At 42.8% G+C, this 21,935-nt stretch overlaps 1 protein-coding gene and 1 long non-coding RNA gene across 4 annotated transcripts in view; one reads left to right on the top strand and one right to left on the bottom strand.

Annotated features, from left to right (window-relative positions):
- Window positions 1-20,823, bottom strand: part of LOC105705184 (uncharacterized) — a 69,333-nt gene extending 48,510 nt beyond the window's left edge. Inside the window, exons 1-5 of one of the 3 annotated variants that reach the window (XR_010343043.1) lie at window positions 19,836-20,823; window positions 18,453-18,542; window positions 18,239-18,336; window positions 18,053-18,144; window positions 4,008-5,389 (exon numbers count right to left, since the gene is read on the bottom strand). This is a non-coding gene — a long non-coding RNA (uncharacterized LOC105705184). Of the gene's footprint in view, window positions 1-4,007; window positions 5,390-15,724; window positions 18,145-18,238; window positions 18,337-18,452; window positions 18,543-19,835 lie in introns of those variants that run through there. The other 2 variants (XR_001104616.2, XR_002477972.2) reach the window with 2 other exon arrangements.
- A 240-nt stretch (window positions 20,824-21,063) lies between these two features.
- WNK1 (WNK lysine deficient protein kinase 1) overlaps window positions 21,064-21,935 on the top strand; it is a 145,070-nt gene continuing 144,198 nt past the window's right edge. The window contains exon 1 of the mRNA XM_012434929.2: window positions 21,064-21,266. The gene's annotated coding sequence lies outside the window, so the exon portion shown is untranslated. The remainder of the gene's footprint in view (window positions 21,267-21,935) is intronic.

The raw sequence follows: 21,935 nt of genomic DNA, 5'->3' as shown, positions 1-21,935 counted from the left end.
GCTGTACATCAAAGTTATAAAAAGTAGGCCAGGCAGAAGTTCAAGTCCAGCCTGGGCAACATAGCCAGAATCCATCTCTAAAAAGAAAAAAAAATAAGATATTAAAAGAAAAATAAAGGTAAATGACTTACATTTGAAAATATTGTTATGTATGTGACATAGTTGGCACACAGTAAATAGCCACCATATGAATAAATGTCTATGAAAGAACATTTGACTTCAGGACTAATCTAAGAACTACAAATTAAAATATAACAGTGATACTTCATTTTCACCTGTCAGCTTGGCAGTAATGAAGAAAAAAATTAATACCCAGTGTTGGTAATGGTGAGGAGAAATGTGCCATATACACATCATTGATGGGAACGTAAAGTGGTATAAACTTTTTGATGGGCAAGTTGACAACATTTGAGAAAAGTTTGTCCAAAACCTTTGACACAGCAATTTCATTTTGAGGTAGTTATTCCAAGAGAATACTTACAAATGCCCAAACCTATGTATTCAATGGCAATGTAGATGATATACGTATTAGTCCATTCTCACATTGCTATAAATAAATATTTGAGATTGGATAACTTGTAAAGAACAGAGGTTTAACTGGCTCATGGTTCTGCAGTCTGTACAGGAAGTATAGTGGCGTCTGCTTTTGGGGAGGCCTCAGAAAACTTACAATCATGGTGGAAGGCAAATTCGAAGCAGGCATGTCTTATATGGCCGGAGCAGAAAGAAGAGAGAGGGTCGGGGGGAGGTGCCATACACTTTTAAACAGCCAGACCTCCTGAGAACTCTATCACCAGAACCACACCAAAGGGGGAAATCCGTCCCCACTACCCAGTCACCTCCCACCAGGCCCCACTCCAACCTTGGGGTTTATAATTCGATGTGAGATTTGGGCAGGGACACAAATCCACACCATATCAACATGTATGTTTTGTTGGTTTGTTGGGTCAATCCTTGTAGTGGCCCCTTGATCTCAGTGTTTGCTAAAAGACACAGACACAAGATGCCACGACTACAGAATTATCCAAGTTGGAGATACAAAAGGAGTTCGGTCTTTGGCCTCTGGCATTCTGGCTATGTGGCTGGGATTCTAGAACTATCAGTAGCCATGTCTTCCATTAGAATTTAGTCAACATATAGAAGTAGAGATCAGCTGGAGAGATGGAAAAAGATAAAGCATACTGGTATAATTTGAGATGATCTATCCAATTAATCTTAAGGCCAGTGTATTTTCTTCCTTTCTATGGTTGGATTACACGAGCCAATTAATTCTCCTTTTTTTATTTTATTTTTTTATTTTTTTGCTCTGTTGCCCAGGCTGGAGTGCAGCACGGTCTCGGCTCACTGCAAACTCTGCTTTCCAGTTTCAAGCAATTCTCCTGCCTCAGCCTCCCGAGTATCTGGGATTACAGGTGCCCGCCATCACGCCCGGCTAATTGTGTTTTTAGTAGAGATGGGGTTTCACCATGTTAGCCAGGTTGGTCTCGAATTCCTGATCTCGTGATCCACCCTCCTTGGCCTCCCAAAGTGCTGGGATTACAGGTGTGAGCCACTGCGCCAGGCCTAATTCTACCTTTTTTGCTAAACATAGCGTGAGTGTGGATGTCTACTTCTGACAAAGATGGAATAACAGTGATCAAATTTACCTTCCCACTAATCACTTAGACAAAATATATTTTTTAAAAATAACTGTTTTCAAGACGTCAGACATCAGGCCATGAAGAACAATAATTTATGAGAGATGGGAAACAAAGGAAGCAAGCCCTATGATTGCCTAGCCTACTGCCCAGAGAAAGTTTTTGGGTGGTGGCACAGAAAGGTGGAACCTAGGTAGAGCCTAGCAGACCCTGAGGTGAGGAGATGGAGCTGAGAGTCCAGGGTGACCCAGACAGCTAGAGTCAACAGGGCAGAATACCAGACAGGAGAGAGCTGCACAGAGAGAGAAAAAAGACTCACAGCAACAGCAAATCCACATATCTTCAGAGGGCCCCCCTTGAGTATACAGCACAGTACTCGATAGGACATGAATGTGAGGATACTGCTCCAGGCTGGGGACAGAATCACCTGAAAGTATTGAGGCCCCAGTAGCTAGAACTCACATGGGGCCAGAAGTAGTGCCTGTTCTCACCAGGCATATTGGAAGTCTATTATTCACAGGGCATGGTTGAAGTACTCAGAAGGATCTTGCCTCAGTTCTGGACCAAAATTGTCCCTAGCCTAAAGGCTGCTCTGGTTTTGCCTAACAAATCTTAAAAACAAGGCCTTAAAGGATCAAACTGTTTCCAAATAACTGTGTCCCAGAACTAACTCCAAAATATTTGTTGGGTCTGGGTGTGGTGCTCACGCCTGTAATCCCAGCACTTTGGGAGGCTGAGGCAGGCGGATTGCCTGAGCTGAGGAGTTCAAGAGCAGCCTGGGCAACACGGTGAAACCCCATCTCTACTAAAATACAAAAAATTAGCCGGGCGTGACTGCATGCACCTGTAGTCCCAGCTACTCGGGAGGCTGAGGCAGGAGAATTGCTTGAACCCGGGAGGCAGAGGTTGCAGTGAGCCGAGATTGCACCATTTGTACTCCAGCAACAAGAGCGAAAGTGCATCTCAAAAAAAATAAATAAAAATAAAAATAAAAATAAAAGTTTATCCATGTTTAGTGTGTAACATTACTTCATTCTTTTTTATATCTAATCAATTGTATGGATATACCACATGTTATTTATCTATTTATTAATTGATGGACATTTGGGTTGGCTGTTATGAATAATACTGTTATGAACATTCATGTACAAGTTATTGTGTAGATATATGTCTTTATTTTTTGTGAGTATGTACCTTGTAGTGGAATTGCTGGAACAAGCTAGAATTGCCAAAATTGTATAGCAAGTTTGTGTTGAACCTTTTTGTTGTTGTTTGAGACAGAGTCTTGCACCGTTGTGCAGGCTGCAGTGCAGTGGTGCAATGATGGCTCACTGAAGCCTTGGCCCCACGGGCTCAAGCCATCCTCCCACCCCAGCCTCCAAGTAGCTGGGGCTACAGGTGTGTGCCACCACACCTGGCTAATTTTTAATTTTTGTTTTTTAGATATGGGGTCTCACTAGGATGGTCTTGAACTCCTGGGCTCAAGGGATCTTCCTGCCACAGCCTCCCAAAGTGTTGGGATTACAGGCATCAGTAACTGCCCCCGACTTGTGTTGAAACTTTTAAGGAAGTGCCAGACTGTTTTCCAAGTCAGTGGAATGTGTATCACCTTATATCCACCGATAGTAAATGAGGGTTCAATTTCTTCACATCCTCATCAATACTATCTTTTTTTTTTTTTTTTTTGAGATGGAGTCTTGCTCTGTCACCCAAAATGGAGTGCAATGGCGAAATCTTGGCTCAGTGCAACTTCTGCCTCCCTGGTTCAAGTGATTCTTCTGCCTCAGCCTCCCAAGTAGCTCCCACCACACCCGGCTAATTTTTGTCTTTTTAGTAGAGATGGGGTTTCACCATGTTGACCAGGCTGGTCTCGAACTCCTGACCTCAGGTAATCCACCTGCCCCAGCCTCCCAAAGTGCTGAGATTACAGGCATGAGCCACTGTGACCCATCTATCTTTTGGTTATAGTCATCTTAGTGGATGTGATCAGTACATCATTATGGTTTTGACTGTCATCTATCCAGTAGCATCTTTTTTTTTTTTTTTGAGATGGACTTTCGCTCTTGTTATCCAGGCTGGAGTGCAATGGCGCAATCTTGGCTCACTGCAACCTCCGCCTCCTGGGTTCAGGCAATTCTCCTGCCTCAGCCTCCTGAGTAGTTGGGACTACAGGTATGCACCACCACACCCATAATTTTTTTGTATTTTTGGTAGAGACAGGGTTTCACCATGTTGGCCAGCATGGTCTCGATCTCCTGACCTCGTGATCCACCCGCCTCAGCCTCCCAAAGTGCTGAGATAACAGGTGTGAACCACCGTGCCTGACAATGCCTCTTAAGCTCTTTTTTTTTTTTTTTGAGGAGGTGGGGATCAAACACACCTTTGGGAATCCAATGAAAACTACACACCTTCCCATAAAAGAATATAGGCACAAAATTCTTTATTTGCTGGACATGATATTAACATTAACAACAACAAACCAACCAAGCCCATGTCTCTGAAAATTTAGTTTGTGTTTCTTTCAGTGTTTACTGAGTCATTAAGATGTTGAATAGTATAGAACAAAGACAAAATTTGGCATATGCCTGAGGTCCTCCCTCCATCCAGCTGTGCTCTTGGTATCTTCTAGCTCATATTTCTCCATTGTGCCCACGAAAATATCCTAATAGACTTCGTAATAAGCCTAATAGACTTCGTAAAAGGACACCATGTCTTATAGCATTTCCCTGATTCAGAAGGTTAGTGCTCTTATCAGAAAAGGAGATGGGCATTATAACAAGGAGTTAGTTTTAGGGTTTGATAACATATTTATCATTTTATGTGACAGTTGTGCTCCTAAGATTTGTGAAAATAATACATGAGTAATAACCAACATATATAGAACTTACCAATAGGGGCTGTTCTAAAGGATTTACACCCACTTGCTAATTTAATCTAACAACTGATGCAGTGGGTGCTACTATTATCCCCATTTTATTGAGGTAAAGGAGCTTGGACAAGTTAAATAGCTACTAAGTGACAATGCCAGGGTTTGAACCCAGGGTTTGTCTAGAGAATTCATGTGTATATAGAGCCTGGTCACTAAAAAATCTCAGACTTAGAGGAACATTGAACTTTTAATAATTATCTGCAAATTTAGTTTCCTCTCTCAGGATGTCTATCCTGGTTCCACACTATTTATCTGTCAAAGAGAAAGAATAGAGCACTCGTAGCACTTGTTATTTGCCCGGGAAAATATGTTTTAAGGTAGACAAGTTTCTTTCTAACCAGTAAATATGAGAGGGGGAAAATCCTAACATTTACTAAGATTCAGTGCCTTGGGTCTAGATGGAGTTTATATTTGGACATACAATAACCTACTAGTCAAGTTAGTCACTGGGTAGGTGCCTCTACAGCCGAACTCATCCCCTTTCTGTCTCTCAGGTTCTCCATCTATTTTATCCCAGTTTGCACCCTTCCTCAAAGGGAATGTGGGAGAAGGAGGTTAAGTGTATGACGTATCGAGAGCTTTGAGTTTGAGAAACAGATACTGGAAAAATAGAAGATGCCATTAGAAGTTATCTGTCCTGAACAATAAGCCATTGAAGACCAACAAACAGGCCAGGCACAGTGTCATGCACCTGTAGACCTAGGTATTGGGGAGGCTGAGGTGGGAGGATTATTTGAGCCCAGGAGTTGGAGGCGGCAGTGAGCTGAGATCACACCACTGCACTCCAGCCTCGGCGAAGTAGTTAGACCCTGTTCCTCCTCCCCTAAAAAAAGAAAAGAAAAAGAAAAAGACCAATAAACAGTTTGGAGTTAAAACCAGTAAAATAACCAACTTGAGTGGGCCATTGCATCACCTTTTAAAACACAGACATGCAAGCCCAGGTAGAAAACTAATCCTAAATTGAATGTGAGGATTACGCCAGCCAGCCTCGTTTAAATTAAGAGTCACATAAATTGCCGGTGTAACTCCAGGGACTATTGTTAATGAGGGATTTTAACTGTGAAGTGGACTGTTGTCAGGATCAGGCCGGTCAGTCTTTATTTGACACAACATTGACTTTCCCTGGTGCCTTTATTTTTGCCTAAAAAATATAAAACTGACTGGGAAGGCCCTTTAAAACTCCAGTTAATATCATATAAATAGTAAAAGCTTACAGTGTGTTAGAAGCTGACAAGCTATCATAATATCTAAATGGATCTGTTGACCTTTAAAATGGAGCTTGGCTCTTGTAACCATTTGTCACAATTTCCTATTTATTTCCTTCCCCACCTTTTCCCCATTGTCAACTCTTGTTATTCTCAGTGGTCACAGAAAAAAAAAATATTACTTTGAAGGCCTTAATGTGATCAAAAACAACACAGACTGGCAGGTCATCTCTCCTTCTTACTGGAATATTTCTAACTGGACTCATTCCAGAGCCTCTAAACAGTAAGAATGAAAAGCCTCTAACACAAAGTTCCTTAAGAAATTCATTATGGTCTTCCTCTCACTCCTCACCACAATGCTCTAGTGATTATATTCAGTCCAATTATGTATGTTCTACATGTAATTAAAATGTACTAAGATGATCAGATTGCATAAGCTTTGAAATGGTCTTATAAAACAAAGTATCATTAAGATTAGAGTGAAGAGAAAACCTGAATTTTGAAAAGGAGGAACAAATGTAAGATGGAGCTAGAGGAGATTGGATGAATGGGTTAGTCAAGCTGGGATGGAGAAGTAATGAATATGAAACTCTGTATCTTCTATTTAGTATTTAAATAATAATAGTAATAATTTTAAAAACTTTTTTGTTTTGTTTTGTTTTGAGATGGAGTCTAGCTCTGTTGCCTAGGCTGGAGCACAGTGGCACAATCTCGACTCACTGCTACTTCCACCTCCCGGGTTCAGGGTTCAAGTGACTCTCCTCCCTCTGCCTCCTGAGTAACTGTGACTACAGGCGTGCACAACCACGTAGGCTTATTTTGTATTTTTAGTAGAGATGGGGTGTCACCATATTGGTCAGGCTGGTCTCGAATTCCTGGCCTCAAATGATCCACCCACCTCAGCCTCCCAAAGTGCTGGGATTACAGGCATGAGCCACCATGCCTGGCCGAGAAAGGTTTTTTAAAATTGTGGCTGGATGTGGGGGCTCACACCTGAAATCCCAGCACTTTGGGAGGCTGAGGTGGGTCGAGCACAAGGTCAGGAGTTCAAGACCAGCCTGGCCAATATGGTGAAACCCTGTCTCTACTAAAAATAAAAAATTAGCCAGGCATGGTGGTGGATGCCTGTATTCCCAGCTACTCGGGAGGCTGAGGCAGGAGAATCACGGGAACCCAGGAGGCAGAGGTTGCAGTGAGCTGAGACCATGCTGTTGCACCCCAGCCTGGGCAACAGAGCGACACTCTGTCTCAAAAAAGAAAAAATATTTCTCAAAGGAGGTCTGTTGCTGTGTCAGGTCTGAGGACAAGGGAAGGAGGTCTCTGTGATAGTCCGTTCCTATTTCTGCCCTATCTCTATCTATACTGCATATAACTTCCACTTACACACCTGGGGATAAAGACAGATCTTCAAAATGCATCGTATTTATAATAGTGAAATATTAGTAACAACTTAAAAGTCCCCAAGTGGGGTAGTGTTTAAGTAAGTTTTGAGGCTTGGCACAGTGGCTCATGCCTGTAATCCCAACACTTTGGGAGGGCAAGGCAGGAGGGTCATTTGAGTCCAGGAGTTCAAGACCACCCTGGGCAATATGTGAGACCCTGTCTCTACAGAAAAAAAAAAAAATTAGTTGGGTGTGCTGGTGCATGCCTGTAGTCCCAGCTACAAGCAGGCTAAGGTGGGAGGACCCCATGAGCCCGGGAGGTCAAGGATGCAGTGAGCCATGATTGTGCCACTGCACTCCAGCCTGGGTGATAGAACGAGACTCTGTCTCAGAAAAAAATAAAAATGAAATACGTTTTGGCTCAGCCATATGATGGAAGACTATGCTACAATTTAAAATATTATAATTTAAAACTTAGTAAAATGAAATTATATTGATAAAATTATAAGATAATAACATACAGTAAAAAAGAAGAAACATATACCCATACATAAAAGCATAGAAAAAAATATTGAAATGAAATATATTAAATGTTAACGAGGTTTTCTCTCTGTGGTAGGAATTATGAGTACTTTTTTTTTATTGAGACAGAGTCTTGCTCTGTTGCCCAGGCTGGAGTGCAGTGGCTCGATCTTAGCTCACTGCAACCTCCACCTCCCAGGTGATTCTGCTCAGCCTACTGAGTAGATGGGATTACAGGTGCATACCACCACACCCAGTTAATTTTTGTATTTTTAGTAGAGACAGGGTTTCACCACCATGTTGGCCAGGATGTTCTTGATCTCTTGACCTTGTGATCCGCTTACCTCGGCCTCCCAAAGTGCTGAGATTTCAGGCATGAGCTACCACACCCGGCCTTATTCTTATTTTTCAAATTTTCTAAAAAGAACATCTATTATTGCTGGAATGAAAAAGTAATGAAAGTTACTTTTTAAAAGAGTACAATAAATAAAAAGTGAAATATCATGATTTTCTGGCCTTTGAAGAAATAATGTAATTTTTAAAAGTATGTCTTTGGCGGGGCACAGTGGCTCACGCCTGTAATCCCAGCACTTTGGGAGACTGAGGCAGGAGGATCACCTGAGGTTGGGAGTTCAAGACAAGCCTGACCAACATGGAGAAACCTGTTTCTACGAAAAATACAAAAATTAGCTGGGCGTGGTGGTGTATACCTGTAATCCCAGCTACTTGGGAGGCTGAGGCAGGAGAAATGCTTTAACCCGGGAGATGGAGGTTGCAGTGAGCCGAGATCGCACTGTTGCGATCTCTAGCCTAGCCTACAAGAGTGAAACTCTGTTTTGAAAAAATAAAATAAAATAATTTTTTAAAAGTATATCTTTTACTGTTATGATGAGCACATTTCATTAAAAAACCTAGTTTGGGTCTGGCACAGTGGTTCATGCTTGTAATCCTAGAACTTTGGGAGGCCAAGGGAGGCAGATCACAAGGTCAGGAGTTCGAGACCAGCCTGGCCAACATGGTGAAACCCCATCCTATTAAAAATACAAGAATTAGCCAGGCATGGTGGCACGCATCCGTAATCCCAGCTACTCAGGAGGTTAAGGCAGGAGAATCACTTGAACCCGTGAGGCGGAGGTTACAGTGAGGCCAAGATCGTGCCACTGCACTCCAGCCTGGGTGACAGAGTGAGACTGCATCTCAAAAAACAAATAAATAGCCTAGTGTGTTGTGTGTGTAAGTGTACATACATGTATGTGAGAGTGGACTTGGATACACAAAATCAAATTTAACATTTTAAGTAAATCACGTAGTTAATCAACATTTGCTGTGCCCAAGGCCTTCTCAGAGAGGACCCAAGTAAATGTGAGAAATAGACCTAATTCTCAGCCGGCTTACATCTGATTGTGGAAGTATGTAGCAATGTTAACAATGATCCTCCTGGTTAGCCGATAAGTTTTTCAACAAGCTGCTACACAGATTTTCATTCATGGAACTCCATGATCAGAAGATGCTTCTTGAGAGGCTTTGTATATTTGAAAGCCTCTTAGGAAATCTGTTTTGGAATGTCATCTATCTTTAGGTGGTATCCATGTATCACAGGTATCTACAGAGGTGAGACTTCCTTTCCATTTCAAAAATTGAATCGGAATTGATTTGGAAATAAGAGTTAAGTTTTTACAGGGGCTTCGCATTTCTCTTTGGGGCAGTGTTCAGCCTTCTAGGCTCCCTTCTAATGACTACCTGTGGACAAAGACAGATTGACAGACTTTATTTTTCTAATCAAGGCCTAGCCCTAGTGTCCTGATTCTTTTTGGAAGCCAAGCCAACACTTCAACCTGTCTTGGCTTGCTATAGACAGAGACAAGTGATAAGATCCCCCCCATCCTATTCTGTCATAAGGTAATACCTCTGTCAAAGCTCCATGGTGAGAACTGTAGAGATGCATAGATAGAGAGCTGAAATCAGTCTGGCAGCTGACAGGATCTAATGTGAGAAGCTACTCCCTACCTGTGCTAAGCTATGAGGCCACATTACCTTGTTTTTCTCTAGGGACCCCCCACATTCGTATCTAGTTTCCTTGTACACATGCATATTCATAGTCTGGCCCCTTTATCATCATGACTATAATTATTGCTTGGTACCCGATTGAAGAGTGAAAATTGCATAGCATACAAGATGTGAAATTCAACATGCTGCTTCTTCAGCGGGAACCTCATCTAGACATGCATGCAAAAGACATTTCAGAGTATTTGAGGAAGAGTAGGGGAGGGAAAACACTAATTCAAACTGAATTCGTAATTTTTTTTTTTTTTTTTGAGACAGTCTTGTTCTGTTGCCAGGCTGGAGTGCAGTGGTGTGATCTCAGCTCACTGCAACCTCCGCCTCCCGGATTCAAGTGATTCTCCTGCCTTAGCCTCCTGAGTAGCTGGGATTACAGATGCATACCACCACGCCTGGCTAATTTTTGTATTTTTAGTAGAGATGGGGTTTCACCATGTTGGCCAGGATGGTCTCGATCTCTTGACCTCGTGATCTGCCCACTTTGGCCTCCCAAAGTGCTGGGATTCCAGGTGTGAGCCACTGCGCCCAGCCCATTTTTAAATTTTTACCCATAAAGTTTATGTAGACTTTTCAGGTGTGTTTCATATCTCTTGGGTATTGACACAAATAGTTTGTAAGCAAAATAGGATGCTTTGTAGAATATATTATGTTTCAATAATTTTGGCAGAACTAAATGTCATTAAACAAATCTGATTTCTTGAATAATAATTTATATACAATAAAAAATTGCCCATTTAAAGTATAGTCAGGGCCAGGTGCAGTGGCTCACACCGGTAATCCCAGCACTTTGGGAAGCCAAGGTGGGATGATCACTTGAGGCCAGGAGTTCAAGACTAGCCTACATAACATAGTAAGATCCTATCTCTACTAAAAAAAAAAAAAATTAGCTGGGCATGGTGTGTGCACCTGTAGTCCCAGCTACTCAGGAGGCTGAGGCCTGAGGATCCCTTGAGCCCAGGAGTTTGAGGCTGTGGTGAGCTATGATTGTGCCACAGCACTCTAGACTGGGCAACAGAGCAAGACCCTGTCTTTGGAAGTATAATCACTCACTTAATGAGTTTTGAATGAATACAGTCATGTAACCCTCACCAAAATTAAGACAGAAAACATTCTTATCACCCAAAAAGTTTTCTGTGCTCCTTTGCAGTTCACTTCCTCCCCTCTAACCCCAGAACTGATCGTTCTGCCACCACAGTTTTGCATTTTCTAGATGGTCATGTACATGAAATCAGTAGACTTCTGAGTCTGGCTTCTTTCATTTAGCATAATGCTTTTGAGAGTTATCCATATGATTTTACATACCATTTGTTTCTTTTTATTGCTGAGTAGCATTCCATCATAAGGACACATCACAATTTACTTGCCTATTCACCAGCTGATAAATATTTTGTTTGTTTCTAGTTTTTGGCTATCATGAGTAAAATTGTTATGAAATTTTCCATGCAAGTCTTTGTGTGGACATAAGTTTCCATTTCTCTTGGGTAAATATCTAGCAGTGGAATTGCTGTTGCTGGATCATATGCTAAGTGTATATTCAACTTTAATTATTACAGAGTCAAACTATTTCTCAAACTCGCTGAACCACTGTACTCCCAGTAGCAATGTATGAGAAGCTAGTTGCTCTACATCCTCTCCAACCATTTTTAATTTTAGTCATTTTAGTGGGTACGTGGTGATATTTCATGGTAGTTTTTTTTTGAGACGGAGTTTCGCTTTTGTTACCCAGGCTGGAGTGCAATGGCACGATCTCGGCTCACCGCAACCTCCGCCTCCTGGGTTCAGGCAATTCTCCTGCCTCAGCCTCCTGAGTAGCTGGGATTACAGGCACGAGCCACCATGCCCAGCTAATTTTTTTTTTTGTATTAGTAGAGACGGGGTTTCACCATGTTGACCAGGATGGTCTCGATCTCTTGACCTCGTGATCCACCCGCCTCGGCCTCCCAAAGTGCTGGGATTACAGGCTTGAGCCACCGCGCCCGGCCTTTCATGGTAGTTTTAATTTTCACTCCCTTAATGACTAATGATGTACATCTTTTCATGTGCCTATTGGTCATTCATTTATATTGTTTGGTGAAGTATCTGTTCAAATCTTTTGCATTTTTTTTTTTTTTTACTGTACTATTATCTTAAGGTTGAAATGTAAGAGTTTCCTATATATTCTGTTTACAAATATTTTTTCAGATATTTGTTTTGCAATATTGACTCCCAGTCTGTGGCCCTTTCATTTTTGTAATATCACCTTTAAAGAACAAAAATTTCTGGCTGGCTGGGTGGTTCACACCTGTAATCCCAGAACTTTGGGAGGCTGAGGTGAAGGGTCCCTTGAGTCCAGGAGTTTGAGACCAGCCTGGGTAGTACAGGAAGGTCTTGTCTCTATTCTATAAAAACAAACAAAACAAACAAAAACAACAAAAATTTCTAATTTTGATGAAGTCCAGTTTAACAATTTTTTCTTTAATGGTTTGTGCTTTTTGTGTCCTAAAAATTCTTTTATTTTTATTTTCTGTAGAGACAGGGTCTTGCTATGTTGCCCAACCCGGTCTTGAACTCCTGGTCTCAAGTAATCTTCCCATGTTCCTAAAGTGTTGGATCACAAATGTGAGCCACTGCAGCTGGCCCTAAAAATTCTTTGCTTAGGCCGGGCGTGGTGGCTCACACCCAGAATCCCAGCACTTTGGGAGGCCAAGGCAGGCGGATCACGAGATCAAGAACATCCTGGCCAAGATGGTGAAACCCCACCTCTACTCAAAATACAAAAATTAGCTTGGCATGGTGGCATGCACCTGTAGTCCCAGCTACTTGGGAGGCTGAGGCAGGAGAATCACTTGAACCTGGGAGGCAGAGGTTGCAGTGAACCGAGATCACACCTCTACACTCTAGCCTGGAGACAGAGGGAAACTCCGTTTCAAAAATAATAAATAGATAATTTATTTGCTTAACCTAGAGTCACAAATATTTTCTCCATGTTTTCTTCTAGAAGTGTTATAGTTTTAACCCTTATTTAGAATTGAAATGTCTTCTCGAGGAATTGACCACTTCGTAATTATGAGAGCGCCCTTCTATCCCTGTTAATAGTCCTTGTTTTGTATTAATAAAGCCACTCTTGTTTTCTTTTGGTGGGTGTTTTCTCAGTATATACTTTTTTCATCCTTTTACTTTTAATCTGTGTCTTAATCTTTAAAGGTTTTTTTTTTATAGGCAGCAGGTAGTATGGTGTTGTTTTTTATCCAATCTCTTAATGTCTTCCTTTGAGTTGGAGAGTTTAAGAGTTTAAACCATTTACATTTAATTTTAACATAATTGTCAGTGTGGTTGAACTGAAATCCCCTCGTTGATCTGTTTTCTAGTCGTTTCATTCGTTCTATTTTTGTTCTTTTTCTGCCTTCTTCTGAATTATTTAAGTATTTTTTAATGATTCAATTTTATCCCTACTACTGGTTTATGACCTATACCTCTGTATTTGATAATTTTAGTAATTGCTTCAGTGTTTCCAATATGCAACTTGAACTTATTATAGTTTACCTTTAAATAATATTATACCATTTCATATATAGTTTAAGACCCTAATAACATATTCTTCCAGTTCCTCCTCTTGTCCCTTATGCTATAACCCTTATACATTTACTTCTATATATACTAGTATTTTTGCAAATTTATTTACTTAAAAAAAGGCACAGGCCGGGCGCGGTGGCTCAAGCCTGTAATCCCAGCACTTTGGGAGGCCGAGGCGGGTGGATCACGAGGTCGAGAGATCGAGACCATCCTGGTCAACATTGTGAAACCCCGTCTCTACTAATACAAAAAAATTAGCTGGGCATGGTGGCTCGTGCCTGTAATCCCAGCTACTCAGGAGGCTGAGGCAGGAGAATTGCCTGAACCCAGGAGGCGGAGGTTGCGGTGAGCTGAGATCGCACCATTGCACTCCAGCCTGGGTAACGAGAGCGAAAACTCCGTCTCAAAAAAAAAAAAAAAAAAAAAGGCACAGTGGCTCATGCCTGTAATCACAGCACTTTGGGAGGCCAAGGCAGGTGGATCACAAGGTCAGGAGTTGGAGACCAGCCTGGCCAACACGGTGAAACCGCATTATTAAAGATACAAAAAAAAATTAGCCTGATGTGGTGGCACATGTCTATGTAATCCCAGCTATTCAGAAGGCTGAGGCAGAAGAATCGCTAGAATCCAATAGGCGGAGGTTGCAGTGAGCTAAGATGGCACCATTGCACGCCAGTCTGGGTGAGAGGGCGAGACTCTGTCTCAGGCTGGTATCAAACTCGTAGCCTCAAGTGATCCTCCCACCTTGGCCTCCCAAAGTGTTAGGATTATAGGCATGAGCCAGTATGTCCCGCTTACTTCTTCATATATTATAATGCATATCATACCTTGTTATTACATTTACTTGAAACCATCATTTACCTTTTAACATGACTAATAAAGTGCCTTTTATGTTTTCTTTTTTATTTTTGGCTTTTTATATTTTCCAACATACATTTTTTTCTGGTATTTTCATTCCTTGTTTAAATCTTAATTTACTAATCCTTTTACGAATATACTAATACTTTCCTTTAAAAAATTCTTGCAATGCAGGTCTGCTTGCAATGAATTCTCTCACCAAAAAATATGCCTAGGTTGGATGAGGAGTAGAGGTGAAACAGTCCAACAGGTGTATTGTGTAAAAGCTTTGTAGGTGATTCTGATAAATCTTTTCCTGTGAGAGCGTGTTAAAGCCTGGGGCATTTTATTTTTTATTTATTTATTTTTTTGGAGACGGAGTTTCGCTCTTGTTACCCAGGCTGGAGTGCAATGGCACGATCTCGGCTCACCGCAACCTCCGCCTCCTGGGTTCAGGCAATTCTCCTGCCTCAGCCTCCTGAGTAGCTGGGATTACAGGCATGCGCCACCATGCCCAGCTAATTTTTTGTATTTTTAGTAGAGACGGGGTTTCACCATGTTGACCAGGATGGTCTCGATCTCTTGACCTCGTGATCCACCCGCCTCGGCCTCCCAAAGTGCTGGGATTACAGGCGTGAGCCACCGCACCCGGCCCCAACCTGGAGCATTTTAAAAATATTTTCCCCCATGTTCTTTCCAGATAATGTGAAAAGCTTACACTTAGTAATGTCATATGGTGAAATACTATGCAGCTATTAAAGAACGATATTTCCAGAGAGTATGTAATGACATTGGAAAAGCTTATGACATAATTATAAACGTTTTTATCTGTCTCGAAAGAAATATGCCTACATATTAAAGGTTGCTATCTACGGCTAGGTAGGTTTTCTGGTAACTTTCACTTTCTTCTATATTTATTCTGTAACGTTCAAATTATCTGTAATGAGTGAGAATCTATTAAGAAATTCACAAAAACAAAGATATGAGTATTCGGCCGGGCACACTGGCTCATGCCTGGCCAACATGGTGAAACCCCATCTCTACTAAAAATATAAAAACTGAGCCAGGCATGGTAGTGTGTGCCAGTAGTCCCAGCTTCTTGGGAGGCAGAGGCAGGAGAATCACTTGAACCTGGGAGGCAGAAGTTGCAGTGAACCAAGATTGCAGCACTGTACTCCAGCCTGGGCGACAGAGCTAGACTCTGCCTCAGGAAAAAAAAAAAAAAAAGAAAAAGAAAAAGAAAAAGATATGAGTATTCCCCAGAAGTAATCCCCTGTGTACTACCTAGACTTTTTCTGCATGCTTTTAAATACACATAGAAACATAACTTCCCTGCCTCCCCACTCCCTGCTGAGAAGGCGTCTTACTCTGTCGCCAGGCTAGAGTGCAGTGGCGCAATCTCAGCTCACTACAACCTCTGCCTCCTGGGTTCAAGTGATTCTCCTGCCTTAGCCTCCCAAGTAGCTGGGACTACAGGTGCGCACCACCACGCCCAGCTAATTTTTTGTATTTTGAGTAGAGACGGGGTTTCACCATGTTGGCCAGGATGGTCTTGATCTCTTGACCTCAGGATCCGCCTGCCTCGGCCTCCCAAAGTGCTGGGATTTATAGGTGTGAGCCACTGCTCCCAGCCAAAATATAACTTTTTTAAAAAAATACAATATATGATCCAGGGCATATTATCCTGAAACTTGAGTTTTTCACTTAATAGTTATGGCACCACATATATAATTACCTCCTTTTTTCCTACTGTTGCATGGTGCTGCCAAAATTGGATATACCATAGTTTACTTAACTATTTTCTTATTGATGGACATGCAGATCATTTGGATTTTTTGTTACAGATAAAGCCATAGTGAATGGCTTTAGCCATAGCTTTTTTGTTTTGTTTTTGTGTTTTAGAGACAGGGTCTTGCTCTGTCACTCAGATTAGAATGCAGCGGTATGATCATAGCTCACTGCAGCCTCTATCTCCTGGGCTGTAATCCTGCCATGTCAACCTTCCAGGTAGCAAGGAATACAAGCACATACCACCACATCTGGCAATAGTGAATATTTTTATAGCTATGTCTTAGGAAACATGTGCAAGTATTTCTCCAAGGTAGGTACTAAAAAGAAAGAAAAAGGTGATGCACATTGTACATTTTAATAATTGCTAACAAATTGCCCTCAAAAAAGGCTATACTAATTTACTGTATCATTAATAGCATGTTTCCCCACATCCTTGCTAACACTTGATATTATGAATCCTTAAAATTTTTTGCAAATTGGCATGATGGTGACACTAAGAGGCTCAATTTAGATCAGGCATGGTGGCTCACACCTGTAATTCTAGCACTTCAGGAGGCTGAAATGGGAGAACTGTTTGAGTCCAGGGAGTTCAGACCAGCCTAGGTAACATAGTGAGACTTCATTTCTACAAAAAATTTAAAAACTAGCTAGACATGGTGGTGTACATCTGTGGTCTTGCTACCTGGCAGGGTCGAGCCCAGAAATATGAGGCTTCAGTGAGCTGTGATTGCACCACTGCACTCCAGCCTGGACAACAGAGTGAGACCCTGTCTCAAAAAATGAGAATCTTTCAATTTTATGAGAGAAAATATTATATTTTAATCTGCATTTTGCTAGTTACTGAGTTTCAGCATTTTTTTCATGTTTATTTTTGTTATTTGCATTTATGCTTTATTTTTTCTTTTTTTGAGTCAGAGTCTTGCTCTGTCAACCAGGCTAGAGTGCAGTGGTGCAATCTCGGCTCCTGGGTTCAAGTGATTCTCATGCCTCAGCCTCCCGGGTAGCTGGGACTACAGATGTGCGCCACCATGCCTGCGTAATTTTTGTATTTTTTGTAGAGACAGCGTTTCACCATGTTGGCCAGGTTGGTCTTGAGCTCCTGACTGCAAGTGATCCTCCCACTTAGGCCTCCCAAAGTGCTGGAATTACAGGTGTGAGGCACCATGGTATTTAATGCTTTCTAAATTATGTTTTCATATTCTCCTTTTTCTATACAGTGGTTTGCCTTTTTCTCAGTGATTGAAGATTTTTTTTTCCATATCTTTTGGATATTAGTCTATTGTTATACAGTTTCCAGAGTTTTTCTGGCAGCTTGTCACTTGTGTTATGTTGAATAGATTATCAATTTTGATATTGTCAAATATTTTTTCTTTGTGTTCTTTGAAGCCCTTTAGTACCCTATGTTCTCCTATATTTAAAAAATTCTTTACAGACATTTTTTAAAAGTTTAGTTCTTCGATCTTTATGGAAATTTAATTTTGTGAACAGTCTGAGGTAAACACTGACCTAATTTGTTTTTCAAATGAATAACTAATTGTCGAAGCACCATTTATTATTTTGCACCGACTTCAAATGCCATTTTCCTTATATATAAAATTTCCATACATACGTAAGACTGTTTCTGTATTCTCTCTTCTGTTCTATTACCTATGTTTATCTCAATGCCATACAGATTTAATTTTATGGTTTTATATTTTGATAGATGAAAAATCCCACTTTATTTCATTTATAATATAAAGTTTTTAAAAAACCTATTCTTCATTATTTAGCTGCCTGATTCTCATGACCTACTTCCAGACAACAGAGTTCCAGATGACAAAGAGGTAAAATAAAAATTACCCATAGGCAAAACAAATTAGCATAGGAAAATGAGGGAAAGGAGACAAAAAAAAAGAGAAATGCTCTTAAGATGGGACAATTTTTCACCTACACTTCAAGAAGCAATTCTATGTATTAATATTATGCCATGTTCAAAGTAAAGTAGATTTTGCATGTTCAAGATATTTCAGCCACTGTCTAAATCAAAGGTGTCTCGAACTTTCGTTGTTAGTTACCAATAACAGAAACCATGTAAACAAAAAATGTGAATGGATGGGAATAGAAGGAAACATGAATCAGCCGGGTGTGGTGGCTCACGTCTGTAATCCAAGCACTTTGCAGGCCAAGGCAGGCGGATCACCTAAGGTCGGGAGTTCAAGAACAGCCTGACCAACATGGTAAAACCCCATCTTAAAAAAAAAAAAAAAGAAGGAAATATGAATCAATCAATGCGAGAACATGAACAAGAACTAGAGAGAATAGAGAAAAGAGAGAATAACATACTTGTATTCTTCTTGTGGAGCCAGATGTCAAGAAGTCAAACCTCTGAGCTTAGTGCATTTATTGTATCCTGGGTTCTTTGTTATCTCTGTTTGCAGTCACTTGATGTTTTATATGGAATATAGAGAAGTTGATTCTTTACTCAATAATCGAAATGACAGAGAAAGGAAAAGTACATTAGGAATTATAGTAATGAGTAGCAGAAAATATCACTTACTTGGATGGAGGTAGGTTGGTAAGCATTAAAAAGAACTGAGTGAGCTGGGATCAAGCCATTGTACTCCAGCCTGGGCCACAGAGCAAGACTCTGTCTCAAAAAAAAAAAAACAAAAAAGAACTGAGCAAAAAAAGTGTTTGTTAGTAAAACATGCACACTAACCAACATAACCTTTACATCTAATCATTGTACATAATAAGTTTATGTTCAACTTAAAATCATATCTGTTTTCATTGTAAAGCTAACATTACACAGTGCGAAAAGCTGTCTCCTAGGCAAGTGTGGTTTTAAGTCAACAGTTAGTTAATTAAATTATTTGCAATGAATTTAGTCGTTCCTGGTTGAAAAGACATGTTGATAGGGGCATGGTGATTATCAAGGGACTTGTGTCCAATGCAGTGTGGCCAAAGTTTCAAGGCTTAGTAAACAGAAACAGGCAATAACAAAATCCTTTAATAATCACTCATACAAAAATATCCTAATTTTTTTATGGTGCCAAAAGGAAACATTGTGATTTACTTATCTCCTTTTAACTTGCCAATTTGTAATTAGCTGCCTTATGTTTAAAAGCAGACTATTTTTCCTAGTGAAGCAACAATTGGGCAAGTTTTAAGAAATGGCCTCAAGAAGTACAATAAAAATGTATTTTACATTAAGTTTACCATTAGAAACACGCTCTTAATTCCATTTACCATAATAGGATTATTTACCATTACCAACAGCAAACAAACGAAAGATACTTCTTTTTTTTTTTTTTTGAGATGGAGTTTCACTTTTGTTGCCCAGGCTGGAGTGCAATGGCACGATCTTGGCTCACCGCAACCTCCGCCTCCTGGGTTCAAGCAGTTCTCCTGCCTCAGCCTCCCAAGTAGCTGGAATTACAGGCATGTGCCACCTCGCCCGGCTAATTTTGTATTTAGCCCTGGAGAAGCCAGGGGTTTCTCCATGTTGGTCAGGCTGGTCTCGAACTTCCAACCTCCAGTGATCCGCCCGCCTCAGCCTCCCAAAGTGCTGGCATGAGGCACCGCGCCCGGCCGAAAGACACACTTTCTAAAGCAATAGAACACTTATATTTTAGTACTCTAGTTGCCCCTACTGAACTGGCATTTTTAAAATGTTCATAACTTGTCAGCTTCATGAAACCTAACAACCATAGGTTGAAAACATTTTTGTAAACTTGAAAGTGTAGCTTGTGATAACAAAAAAAAGAAAAACAGCGTTAACCATTTTACATATCAGATGAATTAACATGAACTGTAAGGCAAGACTTCTGTAGGTAGAGCTCATCCGATAAATGTGCTAAGGGACCTTCTGCAAACTTCCTTGCTAGCTGCTCGCTCACAGCGTGGTCCTCGGCCGGGAGGGGCGCTTCCGAGCTCGTACCTCAGCGGACGCTCTGATGCGGTTGCGCACGTTTTCAGCGCTTCCCGCTCTTCATCGGTTGGACTGAGGCTTTTAAACTGCCGTCTGCTCCAGAATTCGGCTTCCTACTCCGGCTGGTGCCCCCTGGTGCTCATCCCCTCCACTTCTTCAGTAGTTGAGAGGAGCACACGGGTCCAGGGGAGACAAGGATGCTTTCAAGAAAAACATTCTGCGGCGGCAAGCCGCTGGATCCACATTTCCCGGGCCCAGAGCCTTGGTAGCTCTAGAGAAAGAGGGAGTGTTGTTTCACGAAACCACCAAGCAGAAGAAAGGTGGAAAATAAGTTTCAGCCAATTACAAAGGCAGAAGTCAGCCCAGCCCCATCAAGTGTGTGGTCAAAGACTCACAGATCCGTAGCCCTTATCTTTTCTTGAATCCACCCCTTCTCCGCCCCCCTTTATTAATTTTTCCGGCAAAGCAAAGATAGAATTCACTAGGATCCCTGATTTTAGTAAGGCGGTCCATCTTTCAGAGCCAGAATATCCGTCTGGGGCAAGAGCTGAGAATGTGGCCTTAATTGTTGAGGGGAGGAGGATGGAAGATAATCTTCCCTGTCTCCTCCTTCAATACATTAAATAAATATTAATCTCATGCACAATCTTCACAAAGTTTCTTCCCCCACACCCCGACTCTGAGCTCAGGCTCTGGCTATCTTGCTTTGCCCTTCCCCTCCACCCCCATAGCCCTCCAGTCACTCAACACCACTGCGACTCTCTCCATTAAAGATGAACAACAGATCATTTTTCATTGCATGGCAACCCTAAGAGCTCTCTCGCTTAGCAGAGCATGATGGGAGTCTTTCCTCTCCATCTCCTCCGCTTTCCCTTCTTTTTTTTTTTTTCTTCCTTCCCTTCTTCCACAATTAATCCCTAAATAGTGATTTCCCTAAGCTCGCGTGGATTTCGGGATGGAGTAGAGCGACCCGCGACGACGCTCCCATCAGCCTTTCAGAAGAGACGGTTTCCAAAGAAAACTACAACTCCCACGAGGTTACAGCAACCGCAAGGTATCACGGAAGTCGTAGGCACTTTTCTCCTAGGTCCAGTTCATCCTCCTAACCCTAAACTACAAGTCCCAGAGTGCCTCGGGGCTGGCAAGCCTGCGCAAGAGCCCCGAAGCGAGGTTGGGGGTGGGGCTGCTCCGGGCGGCGGGGGGCGGGATCCGAGCGGGCTGTGTGGAGGCTTCAGACTCCCGGCGCCATTTAGCGCGGAGAGTTTCCCGGCGGACGGGGCTTCTCTCTTGGCCACTCCGCACCCCCATCTTCGGTGACAGAAGGCGCCTGGTGGGGGGTGACTGCTGTTTTTTCTCCCTATCCCCCCTCACCCAGTCCTCTCGGTCTCCTCTCCTCTCCTCAAGTCCTCCTCAGAGAAGCAGCGGAGCTCGGGCCCCGCGGTGAGCGGCCCTCCCCTCCCCACCGTTCCCTCCTCCGTCAGCCCCCGGCACCGGCCCGGGAGGAGACGGGTTTGCCAGGCCTGGGGCGGGCGGGGAGGCCTCGGGGAAGGGAGGGCCCGCTCCTCAGGCGCCTAGGCTCCGTGGCTCCGGCCCTTCGCCTCTGGGCGATGGGAGACCTGTGAGGCCGGTCCCCATCTCTGGGGGAGTGTGTGGGAGGAGGCGGCCGCCCGAGTGACCCGGAGCCGGGCCGCGGCCTTCTCTCGCCGGCTTCGGCCCCTCCCACTCCTCTGCCCCAGGGCTGCCACCGCCCGGGCGTCGGAGCTGGTCCCGTGCTCGCGGTGCCGCCGCCCTCTGGGCCTAGCCCGCCCAGCTCGGCGAGCCGTGGCGGTGGGAGCCGCGTCCGCCGCATCCGCCTCGACTCGGTGCCGGCCCCGGCCCTCCCCTCATGACTGCAGCGCCTCTGCTGCCACCGCCCGCCCGGCCGCCGCTCGCCGCAGGATGGATGCGGACCGTGCGGCGCTAACCCCCGTGGCTCTGCTCCCGAATCGCCCGCCTTCGAGTCCTGAGCTGCAGCAGCCTCGGTGCCAGCAGCCGCCGCAGCTGGGCCCAGCGGCCCGCCTCTCCCTCAGGGCGGCTTGTCAGTGCTGAGTGAGGCGTCGTCCGGCTCGG

Source organism: Aotus nancymaae, unplaced genomic scaffold, assembly GCF_030222135.1.
Source record: "Aotus nancymaae isolate 86718 unplaced genomic scaffold, 86718_ANA_hifiasm-v0.15.2.pri h1tg000016l, whole genome shotgun sequence".
Classification (NCBI taxonomy): domain Eukaryota; kingdom Metazoa; phylum Chordata; class Mammalia; order Primates; family Aotidae; genus Aotus; species Aotus nancymaae.
This window is presented reverse-complemented; position numbering and strand designations above follow the sequence as displayed.